At 35.2% G+C, this 19,208-nt stretch overlaps 1 long non-coding RNA gene across 1 annotated transcript; it reads right to left on the reverse strand.

The window, feature by feature from the left end:
- Positions 1-1,601: 1,601 nt before the first annotated feature.
- Positions 1,602-14,445, reverse strand: LOC138857914 (uncharacterized). Its single transcript, XR_011397122.1, has 2 exons — positions 13,350-14,445; positions 1,602-2,057 (listed from the first exon to the last, which is right to left on the reverse strand). It is a non-coding gene; the product is annotated as an uncharacterized lncRNA (long non-coding RNA).
- Positions 14,446-19,208: the final 4,763 nt, after the last annotated feature.

Raw genomic sequence — 19,208 nt, forward strand, 5'->3', positions numbered from 1 at the left:
GCTGGAGTCTGCCCCGTTTGTTTCATGTACAGCAGACCGATAAGCCATCATGAACAAGGATATATGGGTATTCCAATCTTTCTGATACTTGTCCACAACTTTCCTCAAATGTTCTTCCAAAGTTCGATTGAATCGTTCTACCATGCCATCGGACTGCGGATGTAGTGCAGTTGTACGGGTTTTCCGGATACCCAGCTTCTGGCATATCTCCTGTATTAGAGCTGATTCAAAATTTCTTCCTTGGTCAGAATGTAATTCTATTGGAACACCATATCTCAATACCCAATTGTTGATGAATACACCCGCTACTGTTCCTGCCTCTTGGTTAGGAATTGCGTATACCTCTGGCCATTTGCTGAAATAGTCCATGACTACCAAAACATATCTGTTTCCTAATTTACTGATAGGAAATGGACCAGCTACATCCATGGCTATTCGCTCAAACGGTGCACCTGAATTGTACTGCTTCATCTGACCATAACTTCTGGACCGCAGCCCTTTAGCAGCAATGCACTCGACACAATTACCAACACAATAAAATCTTTGTTTTAATTTCTCCAAGGTCTTATTGATACCCATGTGTCCTCCACTTGGACCGTTGTGCAGCTCGTTGAGAACTTCAGGAATTCTTACTTTTGGAACAATCATCGGAGCTCGTGCACTTTGCCCATCTTCACTTTCCTATACGCGATGCAATCAGCCAGACACTAACTTCAAACTATTCCATTGTGCCCAATAAGCCTTTTCGACTGGGCTTTCTGCAGTTATTTCTTCTCTCGTTAGACGTTTATTCATCTCCAATCCGTGTATTACACTTTTCAAATCTGGATCCTCTTGCTGACATTTCCGCAGCTCCTCCGGATTCCAGTCTGATGTTATAGTCATAAGTCGGACATCTATAATATCTTCTTTGGCCTCAGCTTTTGAGCAATGTCTGCATTCCAGATTACAGGGACGGCTGCATGATCCGTCCTCACCCGAAATCGTTGACCATAAATTTACTTATGAAAATGTTTGACCAACGCCAGTAATTCCCTCCGAGTCACACAATAATTTCTTATTTCTCAGTACTTAACCGTTTCTTCAGAGTTTGGAAAGCCACTTCCTGTTCTTTATCTCATTCAAAAACTCTGTTCTTTTTCGTGAGCTCATGGAGACTAACGTAGCTGGCAAAATTTAGAACGAATCGTCTATAATAAGTACATAGTCCAAGGAAACTCCGCAATTCATGTAAATTTTTAGGAGTGGGCCAATCTCTTACTGCCTCGATCTTTTCATTAGCTGTACAAATATTAATTAAAAATTGTATTATGTACTGCGCAAAAGAACTTTTCACTTCTGATAGCGTTTCAGTCATAACTGACAATTTTCAGCTATGACGGATTTATGGTCAGCAATTACTCAGAAAAAGACATGAGAGTGAGCAGTATAGATATATAGTGAATCAATTCCGAATACCCATGTGTTAAAGAGAGATGCAAACTAACACACATACGTTTGTTTACATCAGTTTTTGAACAAGGCTCCTAAGAAAATTATAGAAACTTTGTTCTGCGCGCTGACAAAATTTTTTCAGCTATGGCTGTCAAATTACCCATCAGATGACCGTCACTGTTCTTGTAGCGTACACAACAAATGTAAACAAATAGATGTGTGAACTGTCAATGAAAACTCATCGAAAACACACAATGTCGTTCAGAACAACTTTGGTTCCACAATCCACAAATTGTGTTTTCAAGAGGATTTCAATTCGGTGCGAACAGAGTAATAAACAAGTGGATTATTGAGGTATAAAGTACTCTAACGAAACGTAGTATAAGGATGTATTGTGGTCTAGAGGCATGAATTTCAGGTAATTTTTGAAGTGTCGTAAACAGCCAATTTATATTGCCTTTACTATCCATTTTTTTATTAGTTATTTATTAACATTACAAGAGTACAGGAAAAAATCTAAAAATAAAATAAGTTACAAATTTTTAAAATTAACAGCTGATGAAGTGGAGGCTTTCAAAAAGTTGGCAGATGACCATGCCTACGATTTCAACCCCCTTAGCAATCTGAAACAAAAAAAACTATAAAAGTTTAACAATCAATATTAACTATCTATAACCCATATATAAGATTCTTAACAAAAAAGAAATGATAATATGTTAGCCAAAATATGATTGTACAAGTAAGAAGTGAAATTTTGTAGATATGTTTATATGCATAAATGCCAATATTTGAAATCGAATTTTAAATAATTACTAAAACTTTTTTAAAACTATTGTAAGAAAGAAAATTTTGTTTTTAATGTATATACATATATACATGTATATATAAATGCTTATAATTAAAAGCTAAACTAAAATAATTACTTAAAGTTTGTAAAGATAGAAAGTAAAAATAGAACCAAAATGTATAAACATGTAAATTATAAAAAAAAATTAATAAATAAAAATTAAATAAGAATTTCAATTGTTTTAACTATCAGGAAAGAGATAACCGATACGTTAGGCAGTGGTAACCAATGAGTAACCACACAAATAACCCATAGAAGCGGTCGAAATAACCGATCAACCCTTTTTACTGTAACCAACGGCTAACCAAACAAATAACCTATGAATCCAGTTTTCTGTAACTTATAGGTAACCATAGCAATATCCATACAAACTGTTTTCAGTAACAGGTGTTAACCAAAGGGAATACTTTTTTCTTGAGGCTAGATAGTGATTGAGGTATGCACCGCGACCTATGGTCTATTGTGCAAGTTTCGTTAAAGTTCTACTACATAAGATCTGCTGGATTGTGCAGCAAACACAGTTCTATTTAGAGGGTTGTGGTGTTAAGAGCCATTGAGACATAGCATGCAGTTGTAAGCTCGAATAACGAGCAATAGTGTTAAGTTGTTGGAATTAGAAATAAAGTGTATAGCCATTAAATTGGGACTTTAATTTAACAGTCCAGTGATCGAACTTAAGAGTGAGTTACAAGGTAGACGATTTATCAAGAAATTCGATACAATTGGTGTCAGAAGTGGGATTGTCAAATAAATTCCCAATTAAATAATTAGTTGAAAACGGCTAAGTTTAACGATTTGAAGATTCCACAACTGAAAAAGGAGCTGGAGGAACGTGGTTTAACGACAAAAGGATTAAAAAGTGAATTACAATCACGGTTGGGAGAGGCCATGGAGGCGGAAAATATTCATGTTGAGGAATATGTCTTTCAAATGTAATTAGAGGAACAGACAACAAAGATAGAAGATGATGGACATAGACATGATTTTTGCTGCAATATCGCAGATGGGGACAGAGCAGGATGTACGTATGTCAACGCAAATATCGACACAATTTAAAGAACATATCATAGTTAGAAACACGGTTGTCAACGCTGTTGGAGGAGCAGTTCGCAACGCAAAATGCACATATATCAGCACAAAAGTCCTCATAGCTGAAAGAGTTGGACGTGATTATGTCAACGGTGTCCTCACAATTTGAAGAGGGGGAAGCGTGTGAACCAGTAAAAGGGTCCTCACAGTCAGAAAAGCAAGAACCTTGTATACCTCACACAAAGGTCCTCACAGTTGAAAGAGTTGGACGTGCGTATGTGAACGCAGGTGTCCTCACATTTGGAAGATCAGGAAGCATGTGAACCAGTAAAAGTATTCTCACAGTCACAGGAGCAGGAAGCATGTATACCAGTATAAGGGTCCTCACAGTTTGGAGAGCACGAGGCGTGTATACCATAACAGATGTCCTCACAGATGGAAGAGCAGGATAAAATAAACCTGAAACGGATGACTCTATGCAAGAAGGTCCAGAATTGGAAGGTGTATTGCATGAAGTGGAGTTGAACCAATGTACAACGAGTATAGAACTAAATTCAGAAGGCTCAATCGCAAAAACATATCGGGTAGAGCGGAGCAGTTTAAAGTTGGTGTGTGGCTGCTTGCATCGAGTATGGAAAAGCGAAAATAGGCAAACCTCCCGAGTACTTATGGTTGTTCCAAAGATAAGAATTCCTGAAGTCCTTAACGTGCAGTACAAAGGTCCAAGAGGGGGCAATTAAGAATCCCGAAAACCTTGGAGAAATTGAAGCAAAGATTTTATTGGTCATGACCAGATGAAGCAGTACAATTTGAATGCGCCAGTTGAGCAAATGGGCGTGGATTAATATGGTCCATTTCCCACCAATAAATTAGGAAATAGTCATGTTTTGGTAGTTAAGGACCATTTCAACGAATGGCCAGAAGTAGTCACAATTCCTAATCAAGAAGCTAAACAAGTGGAGGACGCATTCGTCAACCAGTGGGTAACGAGATTCGGTGTTCCAATGGAGTTAAAATCTGATCAAGAATGGAATCTTGCCTCAGCTAATTCAAAGGATATACCAAAAACTAGGTATCCGGTGCAGCAAACACAGTTCTAGTTAGAGTGTTGTCGTGTTAAGAGCTATTTAGACATAAGCAAGAAGTGGTAAGCTCGTATAACGAGCAATAAGCGTTAAGTTGGTTGAATTAGAAATAGCGATAAACATTTAGTCAATAAATTGGGACCTTTTTTTAACAGTCCAGTGATCGAGCTCAAGAGTGCGTTACAAAGTAGACGATTTATCGAGAAATCCGTTACAATATTATTGTTTAACTAGGGTACATGAATGTATCTAATGTTTGAATATTAAAAGTTAGTAAATTAATGTAACTATTATAGTAAAATATAAAAGTTTAACAATCAATATTAACTATCTATAAACCATATATAAGATTTTTAACAAAAAAGTAATGATAATATGTTAGCCAAAAAAAGATTGTAAGAAGTGAAATTTTGTTTGTAATGTATATATGTTTATTTTGCCAATATTTGAAATCGAATCTTAAATAAACACTTAAACTTTTTTAAAATTATTGTAAGAAAGAAAATTTTTTTTGTATTGTTTATACATATATAAATGCTAATAATTAAAAGCTTAACCAAAATAATTACTAAAAGTTTGTAAAAATAGAACCAAAATGTATAAACATGTAAATTATAAAAAAATTAAATGAGAATTTCAATTGTTTTAGTTATCAGGAAAGAGGTAAATGATACGTTAGGCAGTGGTCGAAGTAACCGATCAACCATTTTTCTATAACCAACTTCTATCCAAACAAATAGCCTATGAACCAGTTTCCTGTAACTTATAGGTAACCATAACAATATCCATACAAACTTTTTTCAGTAACAGGTGTTAACCAAAGGGTAACAGATAGTTTTTCAAAATACTTGGCAAAGTAGAGCTGTAAATATATAGATGCTACATAGCGGAAGCAGAACAAATACTTATTTCTTGAGGCTAGAACAAATGTAACCTATCGGATAACTAAGCCATTAATTACTGATAACCTATCGGTAACCAGTTAGTTAACCTTTACCCGTCTTGTAGGGAGACTGACCAACAATTTTCATAAAATTGCAAAATTTCACTTAATAAGGCTACATAATGATATAGTCTGGTAATACCAAATGTAAAGTCTAATTTTGAACTGCTACGTTGATTCTGTAGAGGAAAACTATGCAACTGACATCTGAGTTGAATGTGTGCATTTATATGAAGAGCGACAGATTGACAATGCCTACTCTACCGGAGAATGATTTGACATTGGCGCAACACATTCGATGTAGCATACCTACGCGTTATGTACGGCACCTCACGCAAACACTTATCTGTCATTGATGTACAGGTACCCATTCTGACGCCGCCTTAACATCCCAGCAAATCACGGCTAATGAAACTCCAATATTTTGAAGTAATTAGAGTGGAAACTAACACATACACACCGTGAAACTCATAAGCCCAATACGTTAAAAGGGAATGAACGATCAAACGTACACAAGAGTTTCGGTTAGAATTGCCAATTGGGCTCTAAAAAACTCATAGAAACTTTAACAGAAACTTCTGATAGCGCTGTTGGATAATTAACTGGTGATTTAACCGATAGGTGGCTTGCAAGGATAATAGCCTCATAATCATACTTTCATTGTTGGCTTGATTGCGTGCGTGTGGTTTTAAATTCGTAGGTACATGAAATTTGTAAAACGATATAACACATAAATGATTAAATTTAACTATTTTTTTACAACTTCATTAGGTGTTAAATGCGTTAGAAGGAATGTTGGGAAAACATTTATAATTAGATAAGAATTTCTAATGATCTGAAATGCCGGCTGCACATAACTTCAGTTATTAATACATGCAGCCACAATTCAGAATTTTTGACGCCACTGTTTTCCGTTATTTTAATAAGAATTAAGAACCGGGGAAAAATAAAAATTGTAAGAAAACCTCCATTTTAGTAAGTATTCCTGCTTTATGGAGAATGAAATTATGACATTGAAACATATTTAGGCAATTTGTAAGCTTTGTCTTATGTCGTATATCAATAGTCTTAAAAAATGCGACACTTGTGAGCACCCCTTAATAGTGGTATGTCATATTGTGTAAAATGTCTACTCTTCACCAGCTGGTAGACAAAAATAAAATTAAAGCTTCTTTATGTGAAAACTTTCTTTATGTTGAAACGGCGGCGTTTTGGTTTACACTGCATTAAAATCATTTCCCACCGCAGAAACAACAAAATATTTTTATATTTCACTTTCACACGACACAATATAACACCTTGTGAATACCCTAATTATGTAAATTTCGAATTTCACAATACAGTATCCTCCGGATAATTTCACTTCAAAAATTGCACATCTTTTGGTTCTAAATAACCGGGAAATCTTTTCATCGATAATCAATTAAAAAAATCATAGTGCACTTTAAGCGTTTATTTACTTTTTAATAATGACATTTAAATAATATTTTTAACTTTAATCTGAAAAATATAAGGAACAAAAATATGATAAAGAACTTATATATATAGAGTTCGTTATTCTAAAAAAAAATGAACTTATGAAAAAAAACAATTTATTGTATATGTGTAGCCATTGCATTCACATATTAAGAGATCTTTACTTATATTATAAAAATATTAATTGAAGAAATCTGTAATTTTTCAAAAAATTCAAACAACTTAACGCTTTACTACTCATTATCCTAGTTCACAACTTCTTACTAATAACTTAATTTTCACGGCAACACTCTAGCTAGAAATGTGTCTGCTGCACAATCCGGCAGCCCATAAAGAAAACTTCGACATGAAAACATTCTGGTAACTACGAATTCGCTGTCTAGATGATTCTGACAATTTATCGTCGATTCGAATTTATTATATCATCCGTGGTCATCACACTGCCCTCCACCTAAGTTTGATCGTCCCGATTAGACATACTTGCGGTACCAAGCGCTGCAAGCCGTTCCAAATGAACCACCTTTATTTTATTCCTTGGTCTTCCAATGGTCTGAATGCGATACACTACATCATTGAGTCTTTTAATAACCTGGTATGGTCCTTCCCAATTACACTGTAATTTAAGAGATAACCCTTTCTTTCGTTGTGGGTTATATAACAATACCTAATCGCCTTCAATAAAACCTTCAGAGTTTATTGCCTTGTCGCATTTTGCTTTCATCTTATCGCTCATAATTTTGGTGCGCTGTCTCACCATAGCATGTATATCCCTCATCTCGCCTTCTAGGATGCTATTGAATTCCTTAGTATTCCTTCCTCCGTTGGCGTTAATTCCAAATTTTAAATCAATCGGTAGTCGAAGATCATTACCAAAAAAATTACCCTTGCTGGAGTCTGCCCCGTTGATCACAATGTAATTCTATTGGAACACCATATCTTCATACCCAATTGTTGATGAATACATCCACTACTGTTCCTGCCTCTTAGTTAGGAATTGCGTATACCTCTGGCCATTTGCTGAAATAGTCCATGACTACCAAAACATATCTGTTTCCTAATTTACTGATAGGAAATGGACCAGCTACATCCATGACTACTCGCTCAAACGGCGCACCTTAATTGTACTACTTCATCTGACCATGACTCCTGGACCGCGGCCCTTTAGCAGCAATGCACTCGACACAATTGGCGATCCACTCCTTAACTGATTGACGACAACCAACACAATAAAATCTTTTTTTTTTAATTTCTCCAAGGTTTTAGTGATAGCCATGTGTCCTCCACTTGGACCGTTGTGCAGCTCATTGAGAACTTCAGGAATTCTTACTTTTGGAACAATCATCAGAGCTCGTGAACTTTGGCCATCTTCGCTTTCCCATACGCGATGCAAGCAGCCAGACACTAACTTCAAACTATTCCATTGTGCCCAATAAGCCTTTGCGACTGGGCTTTCTGCAGCTATTTCTTCTCTCGTTGGACGCTTATTCATCTCCAATCCGTGTATTACACTTTTCAAATCTGGATCCTCTTGCTGACATTTCCGTAGCTTCTCCGGATCCCAGTCTGATGTTATAGTCATTAATCGGACATCTATAATGTCTTCTTTGGCCTCAGCTTATGAGCAATGTCTGCATTCCAGATTACAGGGCGGCGGGACATGGCATCAGCATTTCCATGACTACTACCTTTGCGATGTTCTATAGAGAAGTCGTAACTTTGGAGTCTCTCAATTCACCGTACCAACTGTCCTTCTCGGTTCCTGAATTGTAGAAGCCATTTTAATGCCGCATGATCTGTCCTCACCCCAAAATGCTGGCCATAAAGGTACTTATGAAAATGTTTGATGCATTTCACCAACGCCAGTAATTCCCTCCGAGTAACACAATAATTGCTCTCTGGCTTGCTTATGGTCTGGCTGTAATACGCAACCACTTTCTCATTCCCATTAATGACTTGTGATAGAACGCCTCCTACTGCAAATCCACTAGCATCCGTAACGTTGATCCTGGGACCGGGTATGCTAACATTGGCGCAGTACTTAACCGTTTCTTTAGAGTTTGGAAAGCCACTTCCTGTTGTTTATTCTATTCAAAAATTCTGTTCTTTTTCGTGCGTTCATGGAGGCTACTAGCTGCGCTGGCAAAATTTGGAACAAATCGTCTATAATAAGTACACAGTCCAAGGAGACTCCGCAATTCATGTAAATTTTTAGGAGCGGGCCAAACTCTTTTTGCCTCGATCTTTTCATTAGCTGTGCAAATGCTATCCGTTGTCTCTTTGTGTCCTAAGTAGCTTACTTCCTTTTTAAAAAGGGAGCACTTCTTTGGACTCAGCTTCAGACCAGCGCTAGCTATCCGTTGGAAAACCTCTTCCAAGTTCTTAAGGTGTTCATCGAAACTTTTACCTAACATTATGATATCGTCGAGGTATTCCAAACAGGTCTTCCAGTGTAATCCTTTTAATACTTGGTCCACAATTCTGTCAAAAGTAGCAGGAGCGTTACATAATCCAAAGGGCATTGGGCATTGGGCATTGCTATAGACCATCTCCAACGCTGAAAGCCGCCTTTTCTTTGTCTTCTTCATTTACCTCCACTTGCCAATAACCACTTTTTAAATCAAGTGTTGAGAACCATTTTGTGCTTGATAACGAGTCCAGTGTGTCATCGATTCTAGGTAGTGCATAACTGTCTTTCTTCGTTACATAATTCAACCTTCTATAGTCCACACAAAATCTCATGTTGCCATCTTTCTTTTTCACAAGTACTACAGGTGAGCTCCACGGAATCTCTGATGGTTCGATTACGCCGCTTTCGCTCATTTCACGTATGGTCTGGCTTACAACATCACGTTTTGCTAAAGGAACGCTCCGAGGAGCCTGGCGGATTGGTCTTGCATCATCTGTGTTAATAAAATGTTTCACAACTTTGGTTCTTCCTTGATTGGCATGGTCTTTTTCAAATATGGATGAGTATCTGAGAAGAAGTTGTTTAGCCGTAGTTTGATAGTTTGCCTCTAGTTCCTCCGTGCGTGAATTCCGCTCGATATATCGTTTTCGCCCATGGAATCTTCCTCAAGACCAATTTCGCAATTTATCCCGGACTCAATCTCTTGACACTGCCCTAATACAGCTTCTTTGGAGAGGTTGACTGGTAACTTGCACTCATTAAGTACTCTTTCTGGGACACGTTTATCTTGTCTTGTCATAGCCAGGGTTTTGAATATAAATAAGTTTGGTGTAGATTCTTTTGTGGCCTCAACAGTCCACCACGTGTTTGGCCCATAGTCTCCGTCTATTTCTGCCCAAATAACTGCTTCTGATGTTGGTGGAATCTGCTGGCTCTCTGTTGTTTTTACTCGTCTAACGTTGAACTTATTATCGTAACCGAACATAAGTGTTACTTCCATATTTCTATAGGACATAATCCTGTTTTTCATGTAAATTTTGATTACTTGATTCGCTAGAAAGTATACTCCAATTATGACTTCGTCAACGATATCTGTCACTATAAAATTCTGTAACACGCCTGCCTTTCCAATCACGATCTCGCACGTTACCTTTCCGAGAACTTGGGTATCTTCTCCAGTTGCAGTACGCAACTTTGCCCCAGGTAACGGTCTCACTTCTTTCTGAACCAGATCAGATCGAATTATGGAATGTGATGCGCCCGTATCCACAGTCAGTATGCGCTTTTTACCGTCTACACATCCACTAACGGCAACGTTACTCGTATTCCTGCTTATTTGTGAAATGGAGACTACAGCGCATTTGCTTGCGGGAGCCACCCCGTGCCCTTTTCGGCTGACTCGCTTTAGTTTAACGATTGGTTTGATTTGACATTTGCTTGATCTTCCTCAGCTTTGCTGCTGCAGATCCTTTTAATGCAACGAACAATGCAGCTACTTTATCTTCAGCGTTCCAATTATTTGAAGATGCCATCTTTTCGAATTGAAGCTTAAAAACGTGGAACGGAACAGTGCCATTAAAGGATGGAGGTTCTACCTTAGCAAAAGCTCTTGACACAATTGGCCGATTTAATTGTAGCTCGCGGAGACGATCTTTTAATTCATCCATTTCAGTTTTAATTTTATCCCGCTCTTCCGAAATCTGTGAGGACGCCTCTGCTATTTGTGAGGTCACCTGTGCTGATATACGTGCATCTTGCGCTGCGAACTGCTCTTCCAACCGCGTTTCTAACGAGGACTATTGGGATTGTTGTGTCAACATTTGTGATGACACCTCTGCTATTTGTTGGGCTATACGTGCATCCTGCTTTTTAAATTGTGTCGATATTTCTGTTGATATTTGCGTTGACATTTGAGACATACATGTACCCTGCTCTTTAAATTGTGTCGACATTTGCGTTGACATCTCTTTCCCCATCTGCTATATTGCAGCAAAAATCATGTTTGTGTCCACAATCTTTGGCGAGCATTGAGCCTCTTCCTTTTCTTCTATCTTTGTTGTCTTTTCCTCTAATTCCATGTGAAAGACATATTTCTCAACATTAATGTTTTCCGTCTCCATGGCCTCTCTCAAGCGTGATTGTAATTCAGTTTTTAATCCATTTGTCGCCAAACCACGTTGCTCCAGCTCCTTTTTCAGTTGTGGAATCTTCAGATCGTTAAACTTGGCCATTTTCGAATAATTATCTCCTTGGGAATTTATTTGACAATCCCACTTCTGACACCAATTGTAACGGATTTCTCGATAAATCGTCCCCCTGTAACTCACTCTTGAGTTCGATCACTGGGTTGTTAAATTAAAGTCCCAATTTAATGCTATACACTTATCTTTATTTTCAATTCCAACAACTTAACACTTATTGCTCGCTATTCAAACTTACAACATATTACTCTTTACACGGCATCACTCTAATTAGAACTGTGTCTGCTGCACAGTCCGGCAGCCCTTATATAGTAAATTTTTAACAAAAGTTCGCTACTAGAACATTCTGGCAACTACGAATTCGCTGTCTAGTTGCTTCCGGCAGTTTATCGTTAATTCTGATTTGTTCTGGTACTCGTGCAAGGATGAAATGATGCGAGACTCTTTGAATCGAGAGAGAGCTGTCAAAACCCACATTTTTTATAACATTTGCCAACCATGCCACTGTCGAAAGAAAATGGATTGGGTATTATAAAAAAAACTTGGGGGTATTTTGCATTTCGATATTATTTTTAGGTGCTCCGTCCCCGAGTAGGCCTATATAACGCATATACATCCCTATTTACTTGTATTTACATCATAAAATTTTTAAAAAATCACATAACATAAAAAAATAGCATATAAATAAAAAAATATTATAACAAAGAAACAAAACAAGTCATAATAAAAGATCATGGTTTTATAATGAACGTTTCAAATTAAATTAACAAATAAAATTTAGTTGCACGTTATTCAAATGTATTTGTGTCGTTCCTTGAAATTTCGTTTCGCACTGCTTTTGTTAGCTATTTTTAGCTGGTTTATTTCTGGCATCCCGCCTTTTTTGACATCAGCTGTTCGAAATTCCCTGATTTTAATAATCAGGGAAAGAGAATAACAGAAAAATCAGCGAAAATGAGAGAGTCTCGCATCATGTCATCCTTGACTCGTGTTCATCACAATATGTACACTCATTGTTTTATGGGAAATCAGAACCACGTACACTTACAAACATACATCGCAAAATCAACCCCTATTTATGTATGTGGCATGCGTAAATGGAAACAAAGTCATGTGCATATATACGGGCAGATGTGTGTACAAAAAATTCGAATATTTACTATTATTCTATTTATATTCTTTGACAAATACAGTCAATCCCGGTTAAGTGCCAAAACCAAAGATGCAGATTTTTGGTGCTCTGTAGTAGATAAGCGATTGTGGTATCTGTTTTTATGAATAAATCGAGGTTGCTTGTTGAAACTACGCTTGGGTTTATGAATGAATATGTTGTTGTGTAATTTACTATAAATTTGGGCTTCGGCTATTTGGCTGACATATTGACTTGTTTTTGCGGGCCACATATGTACATGTGTACGCATATACATATGTAGGTTGGTTTGTGTATATTATTTGTTCGGCAATTTTATATATACAAATATGTGTGTACATATAAATCACAAACATATAGAGTATTGATAAGTGATAAAATTATGATTTGAAATTTTGAATCCGTACATTCAAATACATTCGTGACTATATAAGATTAATATGATAAAAGATGTACATATGTACATATACATACATATATTGTAATAAATTTAATCTCTATTATTATAATACAAAATATTTATTAGAAAAGTATATTATGTAAAAACTAAATAAAATCATTAAATTCCCAAATTGACTATATATAATATTGGTATAAGTATAGTTTAAGTCCCCAACTAAGGAGGCCATAAAAAAGGAATTTTTTTTTAATCGTCTTATCTAGCGGAAAGTGAATTTTTATACATTTACTACTCATATCAATAAAAATGTTTGCATATAAGCGTAAGGCTAACATGCTGGTCCGCAACTGAACCTTCTCTATGATATAAGTACATACGTTCTCTGGATTTGCGTAGTCGTCAGTATTGCAAACCAATTCTGATTTTTGTTGCCCAAACCGGTTTATTGCGGGAGTTACTATCGTTTTTTACGATATGAGAAAAAAGAAATATGTTTTCACTACGCCGAAGTGCGTGTTCTTTATTCATAATCTTTAGACTAACTATATATACTATTGAGCTGTATCGATAGTTATCTGTTTACTAACAGATAGAACTATTCGTTTCTATTGTTATATTTGGGTTGTTATTGATAGTGCATTTCTATTGTTATATGTTCTTATCTCTGATATTTATATTTTACAATGTGTGTTGTACATTTCAAGTGTGTTAGCTGATAGATATGTTTACATATGCTTATTTTGGTTTTATGTATTTATGTATAATAAGTGTTATGTCACTTATATATAAGTATTTATGATATGTATGTATGTATGTACATGTGTATGTTTGTATGTATGTACATATGTATGCGGTGTGCGGTGTGCGGCTATTTCGTTAACTCTCCCCCGTGTTAAAATGAAATGTCCTCATTTCGAGACATCTATGACTGAAGTCGGCGTAATTCTGTTTCAAATATTTATTTGAAATTTCTTTTACGTTGGTTATTTGTTTGTACTTCTCGATAGATATATATTTTTACACATGAATACACGATTAAGACTAATATTATACTAATTAAAATAAGGTATAAAATAAATTTAAAGGGGTGTTCTTCTATAGGTATTAAGAACTTGTACATTTTTTGTATATTACTAAATTTATAATTACTTTCAGAAGATAATATATTCAATATTTCTATTTTTTCATTTCCATGAGCATTGATTATATCTTTTATTTCTTGTTCATGGTTTATATATGTTTTATTATCAATGGTGGTGCTATGGTCATATTGGATTAGATGTGGACCATTTATTTTCTGCCCATTCCATATATGAACATTATCAGCTATAATATTACCATGATCTAATATTTGTAAAGGATTATTATTTTCTTGTATCACGCTACATTGAGCTTTTTGGTTCAATAATAATGGGATTGTACATTTATCTTTTAATTCTATTTTGCAGATATTAGTTCCTATATAATTTTTACAATTTGATAGATTTGTGAAATTTTTATTACATTTAGCAATTTTATTTTTTAACTCATATTTTCCGTGTTTAAATGCTAATGGAATTAAATTATACATTTTACATTTATTGGTTATTATTGGATATTTATAAATTGTCACAATGGCACTATCAAAAATACACACGTGGATATTGGAGTATTCTAAGATATTTATTATTGGAATGTCATATGATTCTGTTTTAATGATTTCTTTAATATCTTTAAGGTTAAGAGTGCCTGAATAAAAAAGACCTGTTTTCGCAAAATTAATTGTGTTTGTTATTAATTCTAATTCTTTATATACTTCCCTAATTATTAATGTTTCTGTTATAGATTTTGGATCTAAAGTTTCTAGGATTTTCTCAAACTGTGAATTAATTTGTCTTTGTAGGTTGTTATTTTCTATTAACTGGTTTAAATCTAATTTTATTTCTATTAGGTCGTCGTGGTCTGGCGTACCTGTTATAAATTTCAAAATTGAGCCTAAAAAATTAAGGGCACGTTTGATACGATGCTCGGATGGTATCACTTGTGTTTTCAGTGTTTCTATTTTATTAATGAGAATACTTTCTTCCTGGGATTGTATGTTACTGTATCTTGTTCTCATTATATTTTCATAAGGCGCTAATATTGTCGAAAGGTTGGCTATATGATACAGGTAGGCTGAGCTATTATATGTATAAACGTCGTCCGTTTCGGTTAAAATATATCTTCTACCTGAAAGGTTTGTTATCCTTTCAGCAAATGCAAATGAAGCCAATAAAATAAATAGGCAAAAGTTTATGACTCTTATTCTTTGCATTGTGTACTTTGCTTCCTAATGTTATCTTTATGTATAACCTTTCCCATCACTGTTAAAATCGTGTCTCCGCGATCTTCTTTCACTTTGTGTTTATTATATTTTGTTGCAAGCTTATTACGTCGATCTGTCTTGCTATATATAATATCACCTGTTTTATATGTTATATTTTTTCTGCTTTTGTTATGATATTTTAGTAGTTTATCCTGTTTTTGCTCCAAGATATCCTTGATATTGGTATATTTTTCCCTATTGAAAAATATGTCTTCAAGTTTGTGTCCTGTGGAAGAGTGAATAGTCCTATTGTATTCTCGAACAGCGTTGAAAATTTCTTCACCAGGCGCGGTTTTGTTTTCAGCTGCTAAACTTTGACAAAGTTCTATAATTGTGCTATGTAACCGTTCTACTTGAGCGTTGGAAGTTGAATGGTGTACTGGAGTAACTGAATGTATTATATCTAATCTACTGTATAAAGATTTTACTATGTTTCCATTAAATATACTTTCGTTATCAGTCATGAGATATTTAGCATTTGGGTAAACTTGTGTGAGTATTTCTTCTATTGATTCATGGCAATCTATCTTTGTATTTAGTTTTCGTAAATAACAATATTTGGAGTACCTATCTGTTGAGCTAAGATACAGCATATTGTTTATATGAAATATGTCCTTTTGTATATATTCTCCTACTCGAGTTGGTATTGGAGTTTTTCCTATAGGTTGTTTAATTGGTTTTCTTTCGTATTAGTTTACGACACATTTCTTTAATATTGGGCCAGTAATGGGACAACAATATTTCTTGCTTATTATTTTTGTAGTTCCTGTGAGCACGTTGATGTGTTTGTGTGACGATTTCTCTTTGTTTGTTTATGAAAGTTACGTCATTTAATTTATTTTGGGCCTGGTGCTAGTTATAGTTTGGGAAGGCGGAGACAATTTCTTCTTTTAAGTGAAATAGTATTTCCTCATCTATCTTCATCGCATTAGTAACTTTTGGATTAACTACATCTTTAAGTTTAGATAGTAAATCCGGGGTATCTTTATAAAATATTGTGTGTCTAAATTGCCCGGGAAATATTGTTTGATTGAGGACTTCATTCCTTTCATTATCTTGTAAAATAATTATTTGATTTTTGAAAGAGTTAAGTGGTTGTTTAACTTTTTTCATAGTTTCGACAGGGGAACTTTGTAGTGAGTGATCGGAACAATTTGTTGTATTGTTGATATGCTGACGCGAAAGCGCATCTGCAACGACATTCTGGTGTCCAGGTTTATAGACTAACTTAGCACCATATTCTTCGATAAAATTTTTCCACCTTTTCAATTTTGTATTTGGGTTTTTCTCGGAAATAGAAAATATTAAGGATTGATGATCAGTGTAGATTGTTAAATCTGCCACGCCATATAAATAATTCCTAAGTTTTTGTAAAGACCATACAATTGCTAATAATTCCTTCTCATTAGTACTATAATTTTGCTCCGTTTTATTTGATGTGCGTGAAATAAATGCAATTGGTTGACGATTTTGTGCTAAAACTGCATCAATGGCAACATTGCTTGCATCTGTTGTTAAACTAAAAGGCTTAGAGAAATCTGGTTGGAAAAGTTCAACCTGTTCTTGTAATGCATTTTTTATTTTTTCTAAAGCTTCTACAGCTGCTGTGTCTAAATTCACAAGTATCTTATTACTTTGGTTCTTTTTTATCATACCTAATTCTCCTCTTAAATGAATAGTTAATGGTTTAGAGTCTTTAATAAATTTTCTATAATAACTAGCAAGTCCTAGAAAAGATCTCAATTTGTTGGTTGTGGGTAATTTTTTATTGTTTCAATTTTTTTTGGATCAACTGTTATCCTATTATGTTTTATAATATGTCCAAGGTATTCGACTGTATCTTGGAAAAAATGTGACTTTTCGTCAGAAATTTTCATATTTGCATTATGTAAAGCGTTGATTATAATCCGAAGGTGTTCCATATGTTCTTCTGCAGTAGATGAATAAATTAACACATCATCAATATAAACATATGCGAACTTTCCAATGTATTCTCTTAGTATGTCGTCAACGCATCGTTGAAAGATTGAGGGTGCATTTTTTAATCCGAATGGCATTCTTATAAATTCATACTTCGCGCCGTTGACAGAGAATGCTGTTTTTTCTCGATCAGATTCTTTAATTAATATTTGATGAAAGCCTGATTCTAAGTCTATTGTGGAAAAAATCTTTGCTTTTCCAAGGTTTTGTATTGTCATATTAATATCTGGAATTGGATATCTGTCAGTAATCGTATGGGAATTTATTTTTTGGAAATCAACAACAATTCTTCGCTTGGGTTTCCCTTGGTCATCGGTACCCTTTTTTGGAACAGTCCATATAGGTGAATTATATGGGCTTTTGCTTGGTTGTATTATACCGTCATTTAAAAGTTTCTCAATTTCTTTCTTGACAAAGTCGTGATCGGACATGGGATATGGATATTGTTTTGTCCATATGGGATCTTCTGATTCAGTCTTGATAGTTGCTTGTATTGTGGTTGTAAAGGGCAACTTTCCATTAGTATTATTATTTCTTTTCATTAGTTCTTCTACTTGATCTTTAAGTTTTTCATAATTTATTGTGTAATTAATTTTTGGTTCTACTTCTAAAGTCTTCTTTTTTTTATACTTCAACCTATAGTCAAATAAATTAATTTCTGCCTTCATTTGGCGTAATCCCTGTTCTTCGAGTATAATGTCAAAGTCGTTTAATTCCCTAATTTCGTAAAATGTTAAATGATGTCCGTACATCGTTATTATTTTTTTAGAATTTATGATTGAGTAACCATGTAAGGTTTTGGTTTTAAATGGTTTCAATTTAATAGATATTCCTATATTACAATTTATATTTATGTAATTGTTAGTGGAGCCTGTGTCGATTAATAAGGTAACGGGTGTGCCAGTTAGGCCTGTTTCATATTGTTCTTCGTAATTTGATACAACTACTGATTCTAGATCTTCTCTGTTTAATTTATTTATCCTTTGGAATTTCCTATCTTGCGGAGAAGTCGTATTAGTGTAGTTAGGTGTCTTATCTCTCTTATATGTATTACTATAATTATTATTATAATTGGCACTTACAGCATTATTATTCCTGGTTGTCTGTATGTATTGCCTGGAGTCGTCCACGTCCATGAGTATTGGTGCAGGTTGTGGTTGTAGCTGTTTTACTTGGTGATGTTGATTTCTCTGCATGCTGAAGTTCGGTCTATACTGTACTTTTGGTACCTCTCTTCTCGATGTGGGTGATTATTTTGGCTATATCGTGCATTGTATCCCTGATGGTTGTTGTTGGATCTCGATAAAGTTGGTTGGTAATAATTCCTCTGTATCCATACGTTTGGTTTGTACTCCCTCTCTTCTCTATGTGGTGGTTGATTCTGGTTTGAATGATGTTGACGTTGGTTTAGAGGTCTGAACTGTGTCTCAAGTTCCTCTCTCACGTTGTCGTGAAAAATGGTGCAGGCTGTCGCGTATGCTGATTCTAGATTTCCTGGGTTATGGCTATACAATGTACCGCTGGTATATTTAGAGTTTAACCCAAGAATGAAAGTTCTTACTGCTTCCTGGTTAGTGTATGTTTTCATTCCCTCGTTATTGTCATCATTGGACATCTCAATTTTTGTTAAGGCTAAGTTAAAGGCCTTAGAAACCTCACTGTGAAACTCTGCAAGAGTTTTTCTACCCTGGGTGATTCTCTTCATTTCGTCGAGAAGCACATATAATGGGCGTTGGTCCGCCCAATCTCTAGTCTAATCTGTTAATTATTGAATAAAAATTCAATTTGGTGTTGTGGTTCGTCAGAATATTAGCAGCTGGTCCTGTGATTTTTGTTCGTAATATTCCCAGGGCGCTATAATATTTTGGATGATTCTGGAAGATTTTTATAGCTTCCATGAAAGTCCAAACCT

This window comes from Bactrocera oleae, chromosome 6 (assembly GCF_042242935.1).
Source record: "Bactrocera oleae isolate idBacOlea1 chromosome 6, idBacOlea1, whole genome shotgun sequence".
Taxonomy (NCBI): Eukaryota; Metazoa; Arthropoda; class Insecta; order Diptera; family Tephritidae; genus Bactrocera; species Bactrocera oleae.